The sequence below is a fragment of the Canis lupus genome, chromosome 7 (genome assembly GCF_011100685.1).
Source record: "Canis lupus familiaris isolate Mischka breed German Shepherd chromosome 7, alternate assembly UU_Cfam_GSD_1.0, whole genome shotgun sequence".
In the NCBI taxonomy this organism is placed as follows: Eukaryota; Metazoa; Chordata; class Mammalia; order Carnivora; family Canidae; genus Canis; species Canis lupus.
In genome coordinates, this window is record NC_049228.1 from 13,382,615 (window position 1) to 13,401,165 (window position 18,551).

Here is an 18,551-nt window from a genome sequence, read left to right on the forward strand (position 1 = left end):
GGGAGGAGAGGAAAAAATAAAGCAAGATGAAATCAGAGAGGGAGACAAACTGTAAGAGACTCTTAATCCTAGGAAACAAACTATGGGTCATGGGGGGGGAGGGGCATTAGGAGAGCACGTGATGCAATGAGCACTGGGTGTTATATGAGACCGATGAATCAGTGCCCTCTACCTCTGAAACCAATAATACATTATATGTTAATTAATTGAATTAAAATAAAATAGAAAAAAATTTAAAAAGGATTTCATTTTCAGCAATTGGTTTGTGTAGTAAAATCAATATTAATTGTATTTATAGATTATTTTGAGTGGGTTTTTATTTTATTTTACATTTTATTTTATTTTATTTTAGAGACAGAGAACGTGCACATGCGGGAGTAGGAAGGAGGGGTAGAGGGAGAGAGAATCTTTTTTTTCCTTCTTTTGGAGAGAGAAAGAATCTTGAGCAGGCTCCACACTCAGTTCAGAGCTGGACATGAGGTTCAGTCTCACAACCCTGAGATTATGACCTGAGCCAAAATCAAGAATCAGACGCTTAACCAACTGAGCCTCTCAGTCACCCCTGGTGTGGAGTTTTAAGATCTTTTTTAATGTTAGAAAATAAATTCCCAGGCCATCTAAATATAAGTTTGTGCTTACTTAGGCTTTTTTGATTGAAAATCTCTCTGATCTCTTAAGAGTGATATCTTGGCTTTCCCAGATAAGGATAAACCTTTGCCTAGCAATAAAGCAGAACCAATCTGCTTTAATATTTACTCAGGAGTTTGTAAGTAAGTTAAGTGGAGTAAAGGGTTCTGTTTTAGTTTTACTAGACCTCATTTTGTTATAATTTCTTTTCTTCCAAGCTATGGCATTTTGCAATGGTCAGGTAACTTTTTACATTGAAGAAGAATGAGATTCTGAGCCACTAATGAGCTCACATCCCAAGTTCCTCTTTTTCAGTGAGGTAGACAAACACTACTTGATGCCTTATTGGTATATTTTATCTGTGACTATGAATGACTGAATCCTCAAAGAACTTTTAGGTGCATTCCACATTATGTATTTCTGGCAGCAATAGGCTTCATCATGCACCATCTTACACAATCTCAAAATCTCAGGGCAATTCTGCTGAACTGAGTCATGGTCTCAGGACCCAACGGCATCAAGCATGAGAAGCACAATGTTGTTAAAGCATAGACTTATACCTACAGGTTTGTCCAGTAAAAAATAGACTGCTGAGATGGTTTAGTGTGTTCTTACCAAAGACAAATTTTTGCCATGTTTTTCATCTAGTGCTCTAAGGATGATTAAACCAGTGGGCCCAACACTTGCAATAATATCATAACATTCTCAGCTGACATCCAGTCTGTACTGGTTGTTTGTTAAAATGTTGAAAGAGTTCTGCATTAAATGACATATCTGCTAAAGGGTTAGTAGCCAAAATATATAAAGAGTTTATAAAACTCAACATCCAAACACAGTAACAGATAACCCAATTAAAAATGCACAGAAGAAAAAAAAATGCACAGAAGACATGAATAGACATTTTTCCAAAGAAGACATCCAGATGGCTAACAGACACATGAAAAGGTCCTCAACATCACTCATCATCAAGGATATACAAATCAAAAGTACAATGAGATAGCACTTCACACCTGTCAGAATGACTGAAATCAACCACACAAGAAAGAACGGGTGTTGGCAAGGATGTGGATAAAGGGGAACACTCCTGCACTGCTGGTGGGAATGCAGACTGGTGTAGCCACTCTGGAAACAGTATGGAGGTTCCTCAAAAAGTTGAAATAGAACTATCCTATGATCCAGCAATTGCACTACTAAGTATTTACCTAAAGAATACAGAAATACTAATTCAAAGGGATATATGCACCCCAATGTTTATAGCAGCATTATCTACAGTAGCCAAATTATGGAAACAGCCCACATGTTCATTGATTGATGAATGGATAAAGAAGATGTAGTGTATATATACAATGGAATATTACTGAGCCATCAAAAAGAATGACATCTTGCCATTTGCAACATGGATGGAGCTAGAGAGAACTGTGGAATAAGTCAGAGAAAGACAAACAGCATATAATTTCACACATATGTGGAATTTAAGAAACAAGACGGATGATCATAGAGAAAGAGAGAGAGGCAAACCAAGAAACAGTCTCTTAACTACAGAGAACAAGCTCATGTTTACCAGGAGAGAGGTGGACAGGAGGGATGAGCAAAATAGGTGATGGGAACTAAGGAGTGCATGTGTGATAAGCACCGGGTGTTGTATGGAAGTGTTGAATCATTAAATTGTACACTTGAAACTAATATTATACTGTATGTTAACTAACTGGAATTTAAATAAAAACTTAAAGAAAATAGTTCTGCCCTGGTTGCTAAATAGCTGCTATCCCTCAGCAAACTGATTCCGAAGATCTAACAACTAAGGCATTTATTCTGGCCAAAAAGGGAAGTCTTTACCCCTGCTACATTCGGATTGGCTCCCAAACTTACTGGTTGTAAAGTTTTAGTATCACTCTTGCCTAAAACAAATGTGGAAATAAAATTGAATGACGTAACAGGTGTGTGTGTGACATAACAAGCATGTGTGTGTATACATGTACAAAGAAAGAGCCACAGAGAGAAGATGTAGGTTGGATCAACGATCTCTGCTACTCAAATATCAAAGTTTCTTTTCTGTCTTCTCACAAGGTTTTCATTCTTAGCAACTGGGTTATGCAAAATAACCCAATGTTAATTGTATTTAGAGATTATTTAGAGTGGGAATTTTAAGATTTTTTTCAAAATAGACTTTTTAATATTTTTTAGAAGCATATATACTCATAAAATATGATATATTTGTTACAGTGTATATGTAACATTATATTACATATTAAATTGCACAAATTATAATATTACATAGGTATATATTTCATTATGTATTTTGATGTATACATATATACATGCTTACACATCCTACTGGTTCCTTTTTTTTTTTTTTCATCCTACTCGTTCTATTAGACCTTGACTAATACAGATGGGAACCAGAATTATCTGGAATTATCTCTCCTTCATGTGTCTGGAAAGACTTAAACAGTTTGGAAGAGGAATAGCTGGGGTTCTTTGGGCATTTTCATCTGTATGTGGTCTTCCAGCATGGCAGCTTCATGTCAGACAGGATTCTCTCAAGGCAAGTGTCCCTAGAGACGGAACACCAAGCAGAATTATATTGCTTTTTATAACCTAAACTCTGAAATTACATTTTATCACACCTGTTGTATTCTCTTGAGGCAGTTATAAAAGTTCATCCAAACTCAAGAAGAGAAGACACAGACCCCATGTCTCAATAAAAGAATATTTATATCATGTTATAAGAAGGGCATGTGGGATGAAGTATATTGGTGCTCCCACTCTGGAGAAAACAATCTGCCACATTAACATTTCAACTTCTGAAATATATTTTCTAGTGCTCATTTCGGCAGCACCTATACTAAAATTGCAGTGAAATACATTTTCTATTTATTTAGAATTACTAATACTTGATGCTCTACTTTTCAGATGGGTCCACTTTTTGACCGTTCTTTTATTTTCTCTTCTTTTTTTTTTAAGATTTTATTTATTTATTAGAGACAGAGAGAGAGAGAGAGAGAGGCAGAGACACAGGCAGAGGGAGAAGCAGGCTCCATGCAGGGAGCCTGGCGTGGGACTGGATCCCAGGGCTCCAGGATCACCGCCTAGGGTGAGGGCAGTGCTAAACTGCTAAGTCACGGGGGCTGCCCCGTTCTTTTACTTTCTTGACTTGAGATAGCTATTATCAGAGAAATGCATACATGAAAGCTTTACTTCCAGTTTTAGTTTCTTGATTTTCTTTTAAAGTTACATAAAATAAGTCTCAAGTGTAACTAAGAATTTGTATGTGACCTTTAGGCCCAGAACGCTTTTGACGAAAGAACATGTAATAGGAATGCAATTAATAAGTGTGATAGAAGATAATTAAATTGGCTTGAGTTAATCAAAATTTGGACAATGTTAGTATTAGCTTTGGGTTTCTTTTTATTTAGAACCAGCCATACTACTTTTCCACTGACCTATCTTCCTCTCCTAGGAATGTGGGTAGAGGAAGGCTGGGTTGAAGGGAGGAGATGACCTCTCTTTGCTGGTCTGGAACAGTGACTTGGAGGCAAAGACAAGTTGGACTTGACTCTGCTCAATAGTGGTTTGTTGGGGACCCCTGGGTGGCGCAGCGGTTTGGCGCCTGCCTTTGGCCCAGGGCGCGATCCTGGAGACCCGGGATCGAATCCCACGTCGGGCTCCCGGTGCATGGAGCCTGCTTCTCCCTCTGCCTGTGTCTCTGCCTCTCTCTCTCTCTCTGTGACTATCATAAATAAATAAAATATTAAAAAAAAATAGTGGTTTGTTCCTTATGTGATCTGTGGCTGATTTACTCCCAAGGAAGTTGCTGCAGCTTTTTCTTGGATATAAACTCTTGTCTTGGCTTAAACTCCAGTAAAAAGAGAATACTTTTCTGTTCAGTGTTACAGAGTTGAAAAGTTTCTTGAGCCCCAAATCAGTAGGATATCCTTTCTACTAAATAAAATTACACTCTTGTGTTCTTTTACCCTTCCATCTCAGCCATTCTTCCATGTTTTAAAAATTCTCATTTATTTTTTATGTATAAGATATATTATTAAATATTTTGGAAATATAAAAGCTATGAAGAATACCAATAGAAGCATCCATAACTAGCTTGAGAAATAAAACATTACCACCAATGCCATTGAAGCTTCTCACGTTCACTCATACCACATATTAATTCCCCTTCTGCTCCCTCAGATGTAATCATATTTCTGAGTTTACTCCTTTTTATTCTTTGGCATTTAAAAATATTTTGCTACAGGAATGCCTGGGTGGCTCAGCGGTTGAGTGTCTGCCTTCAGCCCAGGGTGTGATCCTGGAGTCCCCAGATCGAGTCTCATGTCGGACTCCCTGCATGAAGCCTGCTTCTCCCTCTGCCTATGTCTCTGCCCCCTCTCTCTGTGTCTCTCATGAATAAATAAATAAAAATATTTTATAAATAAAAAAGAATTTGCTACATTTTTATGTATTCCTAAATAACATTTATCAGTATGGCACATGTTTTTAAACTTTATGGAAGTGGCATTATACCATATATATCCTTTTGTAATTTGCTTTTTAAAGGCAATTTTTCACAAAAATATTTGTGAGATTTATTCTTTAACTTATTTTCATTGCTGCTTAGTGTTTCATTGTGTGAATTTTCCTCTGCTTATTTACCCATTCTCTTACTGATGGACATATTATTTTCTATTTTTTCTATCATAAATAATGCTTCTGTAAAAATTTTTGTATTTGTCTCCTTTTGTACCTGGGTTTCTTATGTTAGTTAGCTATTAGATACAAATCTGAGATGGGACAAGGAGCTTGGGTCAGAATATACATCAATATACCATCTCCTTCATCAAGAAAATCTTACCTCAAAAATAAGAATGTAGGGATCCCTGGGTGGCACAATGGTTTAGTGCTTGCCTTTGGCCCAGGGCGCGATCCTGGAGACCCGGGATCGAATCCCACATCAGGCTCCCGGTGCATGGAGCCTGCTTCTCCCTCTGCCTATGTCTCTGCCTCTCTCTCTCTGTGTGACTATCATAAATAAATAAATATAAATAAATAAATAAATAAATAATAAATAAAAATGTCAGCTCACTTAAAGTGTGCTTAGTGGTACATTTGATTTATATGCTTGAGCAAGCTCTTCATCTTATTATGGTCCAGTAACGATGAGTTTGAGAATGTGGACCGCTTTCAGTGAATTGTTGGGTCATTCCACACTACTACATATTTCCAAACTGTTCCCCAAATCATTATACCAATTTACACAGCTATCAGAAGTGCATAAAAATTCCCATTGCTTCATGTCATTGCCAACATGTGATATTATCAGACCTTTAAATTTTTGCTAATCTGGTGGGAGTGAGATGATTTCTCATTATGGTTTTATTTTCTTTCCCTGATTGCTAGTGATATAGAACATCTTACAATTAAAATTTTTTTAAATTATTTTTTATTGGGATATAACTGACATAAACATATTAATTTTAGGTGTACAGCATAGTGATTTGATATATGTGTATATTTTAATCATACAGTATTTGTCTTTCTCTGTCTGACTTATTTCACTTAGCACAATGTCCTTAAGTTTCATCCATGTTGTGCCAAATTATTGCCATTTTTAAAAATTGGTTTTTAGTTTTTCTTAAAAGATTTCATTTTTAAATAATCTCTACTTATGGAGCTTGAACTTACAACCCCGAGATCAAGAGTCACACACTCTACTGACTGACCCAGCCAGGCACCCCAGTTTGGTTTTTTAATCACTGAACTTTTCTGAATTGTTGATACTAACTTCAATTTTTTCTGCATTTGTTAATTTTTTTAAAAATTCAATTTTCCATAGGTGGACCATGTGGCCTTACGGCTTTTTCTTTATTATTATTGTTATTATTTTTTTTTGGTGGTATTTTTATATTTATTTATTTTAAACCCAGTATAGTTAACATAGTGTTATATTAGTTTCAGGTGTACAATAAGTGATTCAGTAATTCTATACATTACTACATGCTCATCAAGATATATGTACTCTTGGATCCCTGGGTGGCGCAGCGGTTTGGCGCCTGCCTTTGGCCCAGGGCGCGATCCCGGAGATCCAGGATCGAATCCCACATCGGGCTCCCGGTGCATGGAGCCTGCTTCTCCCTCTGCCTGTGTCTCTGCCTCTCTCTCTCTCACTGTGTGCCTATCATAAAAAAAAAAAAAAAAAAGATATATGTACTCTTAATCCCCTCCACCTATTTCATCCATTGGCCCCCTCACGCACCTCCCCTCTGGGAACCATCTCTTTGTTCTCCATAGTTAAGGGTTTTGTTTGTTTGTTTGTTTGTTTGGTTGGTTGGTTGGTTTGTCTTTTTTTTCCCTCTTTGTTTTGTTTTCTAAATTCCACATATGAGTGAAATCATATGGTAGTTATCTTTCTCTGACTTATTTCACTTAGCTTTAAAGTCTAGATCCATCCATGTTGTTGCAAATGGCAAGATTTCACTCTTTTTTATGGCTGGGTAATACTGCATTGTATGTACCCCACATCTTCTTATCCATACATCTATCAATGGATACTTGGGTTTCTTCCATATTTTGGCTATTGTATGTAATTCTTTTTTTTAATTTTTATTTATTTATGATAGTCACAGAGAGAGAAAGAGAGAGAAGCAGAGACATAGGCAGAGGGAGAAGCAGGCTCCATGCACAGGGAGCCCAATGTGGGATTCAATCCCAGGTCTCCAGGATCGCGCCCTGGGCCAAAGGCAGGCGCCAAACCTCTGCGCCACCCAGGGATCCCTATTGTATGTAATTCTGCAGTAAACATAGAGGTGCATGTATCTCTCAAATTAGTGTTTCTGTATTTTTAGAGTAAATACCAGGAGTAGAACTACTAGATCATATGGTAATTCTCTTTTTTCATTTTTTACTCTTTACTACAGTACTGGTTTCCTTATGGTTTTTAAAAATCCCCTCCTCCTTCCCTCCCTCTCTCCCCATTTTTGACCATTCCATTCTTTCCTGTGGAATGTTATTGATGTTCCTGTGACTGCCCCTCCTTCAGCTTGGCTGTTCCCAATGTCCCCTCATCTTTTGCCCCCAGCCAAATACTCTTCTTTTTCTGTGTTCCACTCACCCTGGCAGGCTACCCCTCAATTCAAAGGAGGATTCCTTCAATTTTAATTAATTTCTATTATTATTTTTTTAATTATTTATTTTTAAAGATTTTATTTATTCATGAAAGACACAGAGAGAGAGGCAGAGACATAGGCAGAGGGAGAAGCAGGCTTCCACCAGGTAGCCTGATGTAGGACTCGATCCCAGGACCCAGGATCATAACCTGAGCCAAAGGCAAACCGCTCAACCACTGAGCCACTCAGGTGCTCGCTCTCTCTCTCTCTTTCTCTCCCTCTCTCTTTTTTAAAGGAAAATGACCTAATCTTTATTTAAAAATACTTATATTTTTAAATGGCTAGTATTTTCACATGGTTCAAAATTCTTAAAGTACAAAAGAGTACAACTGATAAATCTCCTTCTTATTCTTGTTCAATTTCCTTCCATGCAGCCAGTGTTAGCAGCGTCTTCTGCATTAATGTAGAGATGGCTCATACATGTACAAGCAAATATTATATATCTCTCCACTTTTTCTTAACTCAAATAGTAGAGTACTATCTACATGGGTTCAGTTACCTCTGACTCCTCTTTGGAGTGGGAACACTTAACCTGATGGGCTACCATTCTCACTTGGCTGGTAAGGCTCCTGTATGTTTTTCAGGCTGAATCCAGTGTCTGGTTCCTCTGGCTTCCAGATTCTGATGCACACATCAAGCTTTACATGTTGTCTCCTTAAAGCCCTTCTCACCCCTCTGTCTATTCCCTTCAGAAATCTTCCTCTCAAATTCTGTGAATCTACAGTCTCTCAAGCCTTTCTATATCACTGACCAGGTTGTAGAGTCTTGAGAAAGGGGCCAAGAATTACATAACTGGTGTCATATTACCTCTGCAAATTGGCTACTTGGACTCCTGTCCTATAATTTACTTGCTGCTATCCATTTGTCTTAAGCTCTCACTCAAAAAATTGCAATTTAATATTCATTATAGTAAAATATGATGAAACGCTGCAAGAGTCAATGTGTAGGGTACAAACAACAGTTATGGCATGTCAAAATGGAGAGAGGTGGCTGTGTTTGAGGTATTAGGCGGGTGAAGGAGAGGCAGGGATCTGCACAAGGTAGGACTAGTGGAAATCGCGCATAGGCTGGCATGAGGATAACATCGCTCTCCACACAGTGACGGGAACTTTTGGTGTTTTCTGTTACCCAGGAGGCAGCATGGGGGTGGAGAAGCATAGATAGGGTTTAGCGAGACCTCAAATCTTACATTTCCTTTTGCTTATGGTATAATATTGGGCAAATTACTTAGCTTTTCACAACCCATTTCCTCTTCTAAAAAAAGTTTTATAAATACTAAACAAGGTGGTTGTATAATGGATGGGGGAAATAGCTAAATAACTCTTTCCTTATGTTGTTTTTCGTGCTACCGCTGGCACCACTGGGATACCCACATTTCCTGTTCTCTCCAGCAGTTTCCTAGAGACACAATGCATACTTTACATACAGGATTTTATACATCCACGTAGGTCTTGTCTTATCCAGGCACAGCCAAAGGCCCTGCAAAGAGGGAGCAGTTACTGCCTCCTGCTTCTACTGTTGAGATCTACCCAACAAACAGGGATCGAGCCCCTAAAACGTCCCAGTTACCGACCTAGGCCCTATTGGGGTACAGAGCGACAAAGGGTCTTCAAGATACTTAAAGATGAGAAACAGTCTCTGGATAAACAGCTATCGGAGTTCAGAAGGTGGAGAAAAAGTGATGGGCAGAGAGCTTGTGTGAAGTGAGCACCTAACGGAAGGTGGCATTATTTGCAGAAGAGGTGTCATTTAAGCTAAGTCCTGACACATGTTAGAATTCACCATACGGACACTGGGGAAGGAGGATAAAGGTATCAGAAGACCTGCTGATCACAGACTGCACCGTTCATCATCGATGCCTATACCCAACGGGAGGAAACACCGTTTCACTCGCTCTGGATTAGCCGTCAGGCTGCAGGCTGAGCACCGACTGTAAGTCTCCAGAATAAAACCGCCAGTGACAGCAGCGGGGGGAACTGCAGCAGCCGCAGAGCTGCAAAGACTCTGAAACTGACGCGGGTAAAGAAGATTTACTTGGACGACAACTGGTGGGAACACCGTAAATTCTGAGAAGCTGCACATTCTGAGTTCACCCTGGTCAACTCCCCCCACTGCCCCCCCCCCCACCTTGTTTTTTGGCCGGGGTGAAATGCGCAGCCAGAAGGCCCAATTAGCGTCCAAGAAGGAGGGCGGGGGAGGTCTCCGCTGCGGATCTGCTCTGGCTCCTCCCGAGTCCCGCTGGGCACCAACCCGCCACGCCAAACATGGCGCTCTCGAGCGTCCTTTCTTCGTCTTATCCCTGCCCGCACATCTTAGCCACACTCAACATGGCCCCAACTAAAGGCTGTATTCCTGTGGAGCCGACTCGGGACAGTTCTCGCGAGGTTTGCCTGCCCCCGCCCCCCCCCCCCCCCCGACCTCGACCGCTCCCGCCCTGCCTCGCGCGGCCGCCACCGCCACTGCCGCCGGCGCCGCTCCTCCTCCGTGTCAGTTGTTGGGCTGTAATGGCGACTGGGCCGCCGCCGCCGAAGTGACTCCCGGGCGGGGGAGCGGGGCCGGACCTGCGCCAGAGGGAACTGCAGAGAGCCGCAGCTCAGGGGGAGGCTTGCTGTGGGGGAGGGGAGGCAGCCTTTCCGCCTCTCCTTCCTTCTCTGCAGCCCGGCGGATCCGGGGAGCCGGTGCGAGGCGGGCACCCGGTGCGTCCCCGGAGCGGGGAGGCCAGGCCCGGCAGCCCTGGGGCCGGTCGGGGCGGCATCGCTGCTCCCTCCGCCAGGCCCCGCGGGATGCACCGTGGGAGCCGAGGGCGGAGGCGACACTCTCAGGTGAGCTGCGGGAGGACGTGGCTGGGACCGCAGACGCTCGCTTAGCTTCTGCTGCCTCTGTCCGCGGTCCCGGGTCCCGGGTGGCGGCGAGAGAGGCGGGGCGGGGCGCCGGGAGCCCTGGCCCGGCCTGGCGCCCCCCTCGGGGACCCTCCCTGGGCCCCCCGCTTCTGCGGGGAGGGCTATCCTGAGACCTCGATTTCAGGTCCCACCGGTGCCTGCCCAAGACGAATTTCCTTCCTTACCTGCCAGTGCGCCCCCCTCCCTCCCGCCCCCCCCCCCCCCGCCCTGCTCCCCCGCCCCTCCTCTCCTCTGCAAAAGATGTAGGATACCTCTCGCCTTTGGTCTCCGGAGAACTGCTCCTCCTTCACTTGCAGATCAGGCGTATTTTAGGAAATTCCGGGCAACTGGCTCCAGTGGCAAGGATGACTGGGTTTCTGTTCCTTTTTGGTGGGGATAAACATTCTCAAGTATAGGGGAAAACTTTGATCTGCTCCAGTCAAGCAGCTGCTGAACGTAGTCTACCGATTTATTTCACAGATGATTTAGTGTGTGTGTGGGGAGGGCGGGGGGGGATTTCTTAAGCTTTACGCTTTGAAAGTTTGTCAGTATTTCTCCCCCTCCCCTCCCCGCCCTCTTTTTAAATGTGGCCCAACATGGTAAATAATATTTAACCGGTTTCACAAATACGATTTGGAATTTCGCTGGGTTTTTAGTTTTCAGATAGGAGGTTGTACATAGGTATAAGATTTTAACATGGTTTTTAGTGTAGTAGCAAATCTTTCCTAAAGGAAAAGATCCTTCTTATAGGACAGGTTGTCAGGAGTGGTAATCGGTATCCATGCACTCCCATCTGATTGTTTGTTGTTGTTGTTGTTGTTGTTTGTTTTGAATTTGGAAAAGTCGTTAATGTTGCCATGTTAGCGATGCCTCCGCCTGTCTTGTGTTTAAAGGTTTTAAAGGAAAAGGCTATCTTAGGCAGACCTAGCAACAGTGCGAAACGGTTTGTAAAAGCGATGATAAAATACGGAAAGCTGCTCTCCACTTTAAACACTTCTTAGTTTAAAATACTGCTTTTAAACAAGGGAGTGTGTTGCTTATAACATGAGATTGTGACTTTGGGGGATTGGTTGTTAGGCCAATGGTACAAGTTGCTTCAAACCCATGGATGTGTAACATGAATTAATTTCGGTGTGCAAAATTGAGGAACTCCACCTAGTGTAATAAAGTAAATCTGAAGCGTTGAAGCGTCATTGCATTGAATTTGAGGTGCTTTAATCAGAAAATAAACATCAAGCCAAAATACATTGTATGTGTGAATAAATAGTATGTATCTCATTTTTTCACGGTAGCAGGGCTTGGGTTTGTAACGATGGTGAAGTCCAGTAACTAAACAATTTCATACATGTGTGAGATAATTTCTCTGACTCTCTGATATTGTGTAAGGGTGTTACTACTTAACCAACCTCCTGTGGGGAAATCAATTTATGGATTATGAAGTTTAGAATTTTTTCCTTATGCTTTTGATTGCCAGTCTTTTGCCCATTTAATAATACTTCTGTCATATCATGGACAGTAGAAAGGAGATGGAGTCCCTATCTAACCAATTTTTATTTGTTGAATTACTTTGTTATAAAGGCAGCAAAAAAGAAGCAGCTGTTTAAAATAATTTACATCATTTTTTTTTGGTGTATCTCCACATATTTTATTTAGTCTTTATAGCTGTACGAGGTAGGTTTGGCAAATATTTTTGTTTTGCAGTTGTGGAAATTGATACACAAGGGAGTTTATTTATATGAATGATGGTCTTATTTCTGCAGATCTAGAATTGTTTATTTTTATTGAGGTATAATTGACATTAGTTTCAGGTGTACAGCGTAATGGTTCTGTATGTATTGTGAAATGATCACAAGTCTAGTTAACATCGTAGAATTATTTTTATTTTTAAATTGAATATATAGATACTTCTGGACCTTAGTTTTTTAAAATCTAAAAAAATTGTTTTTGCTCCTTTTGACATACTGTTAATTCCTTTATGCTGATGGTTGTCGTTCTTTTTTTTTTTTTTTTGGTTGTCATTCTTTAAAAACAGTACGTTCAATAATTTTTGTTAATAATGAGCAAGTCATGAATTATTATAATAGATGGCTTCACTTCTGTGTGTACTTTTTTCTTGAACAGTGTTCTTCAGAAATTGTAGTTGACTGGTCCTCTCTCATTTTGTTTGGATACTCACAGTTCTGTCGTCTTTGATAATTCAAATGATTAATACTCTTGGTTATGAAAACCAGTATTTGGGCCACATAGTAGCATAACTGGAAAGTAGTAACATCTTGGTGATTTTATTGTAGAACTGATGATTTAAAATGTTAACTTGCCATCTATACTTGTGATAGCTCTTTTTGCAGCATGGGACAAGTTGTGAAATAATTTTCTTTATTGACATTGTCTTCCCATGTCAAACAATTTCGAGTGTCGCAAATAGTCCAAAAACACAATCAAAAGATTGTATAGTGTGTTTTTTTTCCTGCACTTATGGCTTTTTGTTTATTATTATCACAAGTATGATTTTACATTTACTAGTGGTTATTTTGGTTGGTTATTTGCCTTTCTCATTTAATCTAAGTTCCATGATGGCAGAGATCCTCTGTTAACTATTGTACCCCCAATGCCTAGCATATAGTAAACTAATCAGTAAATATTAATTGAATAAATTGACTAAACAGTGGTTTTGGCATAATGTATAGAAAACAAAACAAACACTAGTTCATGTTCCTAGGCACACGTCAACTCTAATTAAGAATATACTCCAGAGATATGTTCAAGTTTGTTAGGTAGCAGGGAATGACAGCCTGGGATTAAAAAACCACTGAGAATAAGCCACAGGTGGATCCTGAAAACTTTATTGGATATCTTAATGATTTGCTTAGGTGTTCTGGCAATAGTTATTATAATTTAAAGAAAATAGAAGGTTTAAGACCCTGACCTAATTAGTACTATAATTATAGGCTCTTAATAACCTTAAGTCACTTCTTAATTACAGCATTGGGAGTTTTAAATCTTAAAGGCCAGCTAGTCCAATTCCCACGTTTTGCACATAAGTGAACAGTATCATATAGGGGAAATATCTTATGCAAAGTGGTTTTATAACTGGATGAAGAATTCATTATACAGTTGCTAAGTCTTCACTGTTTAATGACAGATAATTATCAAATCAGACGATGATTGTGACCAACTGGGCAATCTATTCATTCTACATCAGGGTAAGTTAAAAACTCAAAATAGATCTCTCCCTGAATCAAAAATATTTGTTAACTTAAAGATGAACCTCAACCTTCCCCTCTGCCATTGGGACTATAAATTGGTACAACCAGGACAATATTCTGGAAGGAAATTTGTTGTTACTTATCGAAATTAGGAGTGCATGAATTTGATAGTCATTTTGTTTTTAGGAGTTTAGCTTCCAGAAATTTTGGCATAAAAGCACAAGAACAAATCTACAAGGATGTTCATTTTAACATTATTATAAGTAAATGCTGGTAGTATTTATAAATAAAAAATATCCTAGGGATCCCTGGGTGGCACAGCGGTTTGGCGCCTGCCTTTGGCCCAGGGCACGATCCTGGAGACCCGGGATCGAATCGCACGTCGGGCTCCCGGTGCATGGAGCCTGCTTCTCCCTCTGCCTATGTCTCTGCCTTTCTCTCTCTCTCTCTCTCTCTCTGTATGACTATCATAAATAAATTAAAAAAAAATTTAAAAAAATATCCTAAATGCCCCCATTGGTAGAGGAATAGTTGAAATTATAGTATATTTATGCTGTGAAATACTATGCACTTGTTAACAGGTTGAGGGATACCTCCATTTACTTCATGAGAAGCAGCTGAGTGTATCATCAAGTGCAAGGACCATGCAGCTAACTTTCTGGGTTCAAATCCCAACTGGATCATTTGCTAGATGTAGCCATTAGCAAATTACTTAAACTCATCTATAAAGTGGATATAATTATAGTTCTCATTTGACAGGGCTGTTGTGAGAATTAAATGAGTTGCTATTTAAGCTGCAAGTAAGCATAGTAAGCACTAATAAATGTTTAAGTGTTTGCAATTACTATTATATACTGACATTAAAGAACGTTCATGATATAATATTGAGTGAGAAAAATAAGTTGCATAACACTGTGGAATATTCAGTTTTGAAAAAACACATGGGCAAAGAAAGAAATTTGATTTTATTATGATTTTGTATGGGCATAGGAAAGAGTCTGTAAGGATAGATGTTAAACTATTAGCTATGTTGTCCTTGGGGGAGTGGGTGACTTTCCTTTTTTTTTTTTTTTACTTTAGATACTTTTGTTTATTATAAGTCCCACTTTTATAGTTTTTGAAACACTTTTTTTTCTAAAAAATATCGAAACAATTTTTTCTATTATACAGTCATATAAATGTATTTTTTAATTTAGTTTTTCAGAGATCTGTAGATTTCATCAATATATCACAGTGAGATTATATTTCAAAACTTTTGTTGATGGAAGATTAAATTTAAAAGTGTATTTATTTTCCACTAGCTTAGTGACCTTAGGTGTCATTTCTTAATTTACAAAGTAAGTACATACATAGCTCAATCAGTGTTTCTTAAACTCAGGATTACCAGACTGTGCCAGGAGGTGCCTTGGGGCACTGTAGTGATCTCACATAGGCACTGTGGAATATTTTAAAGTTTTCGAGGGAAACACCATAATATTTGACAGCTGTGGAATATCTGTGTGATATTTGACATCTGTGGGACACTGCTCCAACTATTAGTTTGAGGTAGTGTCTGTGAGATTGTGTTACATTACTTTGGAAGACTGGATGTCTTCAAAAAGCTGGGTTTGGGGGTGCTGCTGTGATAAAAAGCAAGTACTGTGCAAAAATCAGTATGAATGTAAAGGATAGTGGCAGTGTCCAAAGTGATTTCAAGGTTTGAGAAGTTGTATAATGTATAGTAGTTGCACACTTCCCATTAATAAGTAATTGTGGTTATATAGTAATAAAATATTTCTTTTAATATATATGTATTTTTCAAACTGCTAAGTTGTTAGGACACAAATACTTATTAGATTGTATGAATCTAATAAATGTAACTGGTAGGTATTTTTTTGGTGCCTGGGGGCACCATGAAAAAATTACCAAAACGTTGAGAGTTCTCTTAACTGAAAAAGCTTGGGAACCTCTCCAACTCTTTTGACTAGGACACTCACAGTAAGAAATATATTTTTCATATGGATATAATATATACATTTATGTATATATCTGTTATAAATAAAATGTAAGTTGCACTAAGCTAATACCCTTAACTACTTCCATTACAACTCCATTTGGTTTCATTAAAAAAATGCTAGCTTCAACCCACCAGATTGGGTTTTTAAAAACGATTTATTTAAGAGAGAGAGAGAGATGGAAAGAGCGCACATGATTGGGAGGGGCAGAGGGAGAGAGAATCCCAAGCAGACTCTGCACAGAGCTCAGAACCTGCTGTGGGGTTCAATCCCACAACCCTGAGACCACCATCCAAACAGAAACCAAGAGTCAGATGCTCAACTTACTAGGCCACCCAGGCACCACCCCACCCCACCCCACCCCCCAATTGTTTTTTTTTTTTTTTTAACCTACTATTATTACATATTTGAAGAACATGTGACTGGATGACCTCTAATTTTTAGCTTTAATATGTTTTGTTTTCTGATTAGTTACAAATGAAGTTGGACTACACTTAATAGGTGTGTTTCTGAAAATTTGTATAGGTACTACATTTTTGTATGATGAATTATTTTAAATGCTATAGAGAAATAACGAAGTAAAGGAGATGTTTTTACAAAGAGAAGGATATTTTTTCAGACAGAAGAATATGATAAGTTTGGGATTTGATGATTTTTTTAAGTTAACCACTTTAAGTTTTTGTTCTAAGTGGACTTTTGAAAGCTGCTTATGGAACCCCTTTTTAAAACTAGATTTAACAATCATTCACGAGTAAGAGTACTAGGTATAATAAATAAGCTTCATTTTCATGATTTCCATATCTAAATCTATAAAGTAAAAGTTAAAGAATTTCTGGGCTTGTTTTAAATTATAAAATGCATATGTATACATGTAATTATTTATCTTATTGTTGCCATAAAATACATTTTCTGCTTAGGAATGGTTAACCTCTTCATAGTATATGAAACAGCTGTATCCTTTTTCCTATTTGCATTTAAGAATTGGATTCTGAGACTTATCAATGGGACCATCAGTCAGCAAACAGGTCTGGTGTGTGCTGTGTATGGTGCATGGACTAGGGATATGTAGGGGACTAAAACATGTAAAACTAGAGTTCCATGTAAGAGACATATATAAGTAATAGTACAAGTTGGTGAGAGGAATGATAAAGTACTGTGGATACACAGAGTGGGATCAACGGACACTGCATTAAGGAGTCAATTTAGTTTTCCAGTGAAAGAAAAGTAGTTGTCTTTGTTTCTTTTACAGCCGTAGCTTAAGTTAGCTAAGTTATTGAATGTGGAAGGAAACTTCTCAAAAAAATTTTTCTCCCTCAAATAGTGACAAGCACATATGCTTTTAAAACATTCAAAAACATATCCATGGAAAAATCTGCTTTCTCTCCTGGACCCTTATTCTCTCTTCTCAGAGTTCATCAGTGATAACAGTTTCTTAGGTATCAGAGAGGTTTTGTCATAAAAATTTTATACTATAGGGCAAAAAATAATCCTGACTTGCAAACTGGGAGACACTTTTATGGACATATACTCCTTGAAATTAATTTGAGAGAGTAAGCATTCAAGATAAGCAAAGTCTAGACTCGTATTTGTAGGACTTTTCCCCCCCATTATTCTTGATCTTGTTCATTGTCTTCTCCTTATGTAAAAGACTAGGGACACCTGTAGTCAATCTCTAGTTTAGCTCATTTCTTGTCAGTGGGGAGATATGTTCTTTGTGAGCCTCTCCCTGCTACTTATGTTCCAAAGGCCAAACTGGTACCAAATGTCACAAAGTTGTCTTCTGGATTTCCTAGATGACAGTAGATCAGCCTTGTATTTGTAAAAGTAGTTGTTGGGGTTTTTGTATTTTAAATGTGAAAAGAGGTGAGGCTAAGTTCTCAGGTTATTTGTGTTTGTGTATTATATTGTGAGAGTGTTGGTTATTCTGAGAATTTACTTGGAACAGTGTAGTAGATCTGACCTAGAGCTGGAATGTTTTCTCCTTTTTTCTAGCTTGGTCCCTACTAAATTCGTCCATTTTATATTTAGGTGAGATATTATGACTATTGCAGGGTTGTTTTTTTCTCATTCTTTCAGGCAGTGGTTGTTACATGGGATCCAATAGAGATGAGAGAACTGAAATGTAGCAACGGTATGGAAAATATCCTTTGTGAGAGCCAAAACAAAGTAATTTCTTTAATCTTTATCCCTAGGGCCAGGCACATAGTACCAGCCCAGTAAATAATGGAGCCAAATCTATGTGACTTGAGAGTCTTGTCAATAAAATGTAAAGGGCAAATTTGCAGCTAGAAGATACTTGAAAATTGTCTATTTTATAAAATATCATCTTGTATCTTATTTGTGTATATACCATAAGTATAGATCAGCATTCCTCAATCCTTCTGGTATCCAGACCACTGCATACTCCTTCAGTTATTAAAAACTTAAAGAGCTTTTGTTTATGTGGGCTATATCTGTTGATATTTACCGCATTAGAAGTTTTAAATGTATATATTCTTAAAAATTTTAATTCCAGTGTAGTTAAGTGTTATATTGGTATCAAGTGTACAATATAGGGATATAGTAATTCTATACTCAGTGTTCATCATGATAAGTTTACTTTTAATCCCCTTCACCTGGGTAGCCTGGGTGGCTCAGCGGTTTAGCACCGCCTTCAGCCCAGGGTGTGATCCTGGAGACCCGGGA

The 18,551-nt window shown here is 38.9% G+C and overlaps 1 protein-coding gene across 4 annotated transcripts in view; it reads left to right on the forward strand.

Annotated features, from left to right (window-relative positions):
- Positions 1–10,255: 10,255 nt before the first annotated feature.
- CEP350 (centrosomal protein 350) overlaps positions 10,256–18,551 on the forward strand; it is a 153,597-nt gene continuing 145,301 nt past the window's right edge. For 3 of the 4 annotated variants that reach the window (XM_038542170.1, XM_038542172.1, XM_038542171.1), the window contains exon 1: positions 10,256–10,609. The gene's annotated coding sequence lies outside the window, so the exon portion shown is untranslated. The remainder of the gene's footprint in view (positions 10,610–18,551) is intronic. The other variant, XM_038542173.1, reaches the window with a different exon arrangement.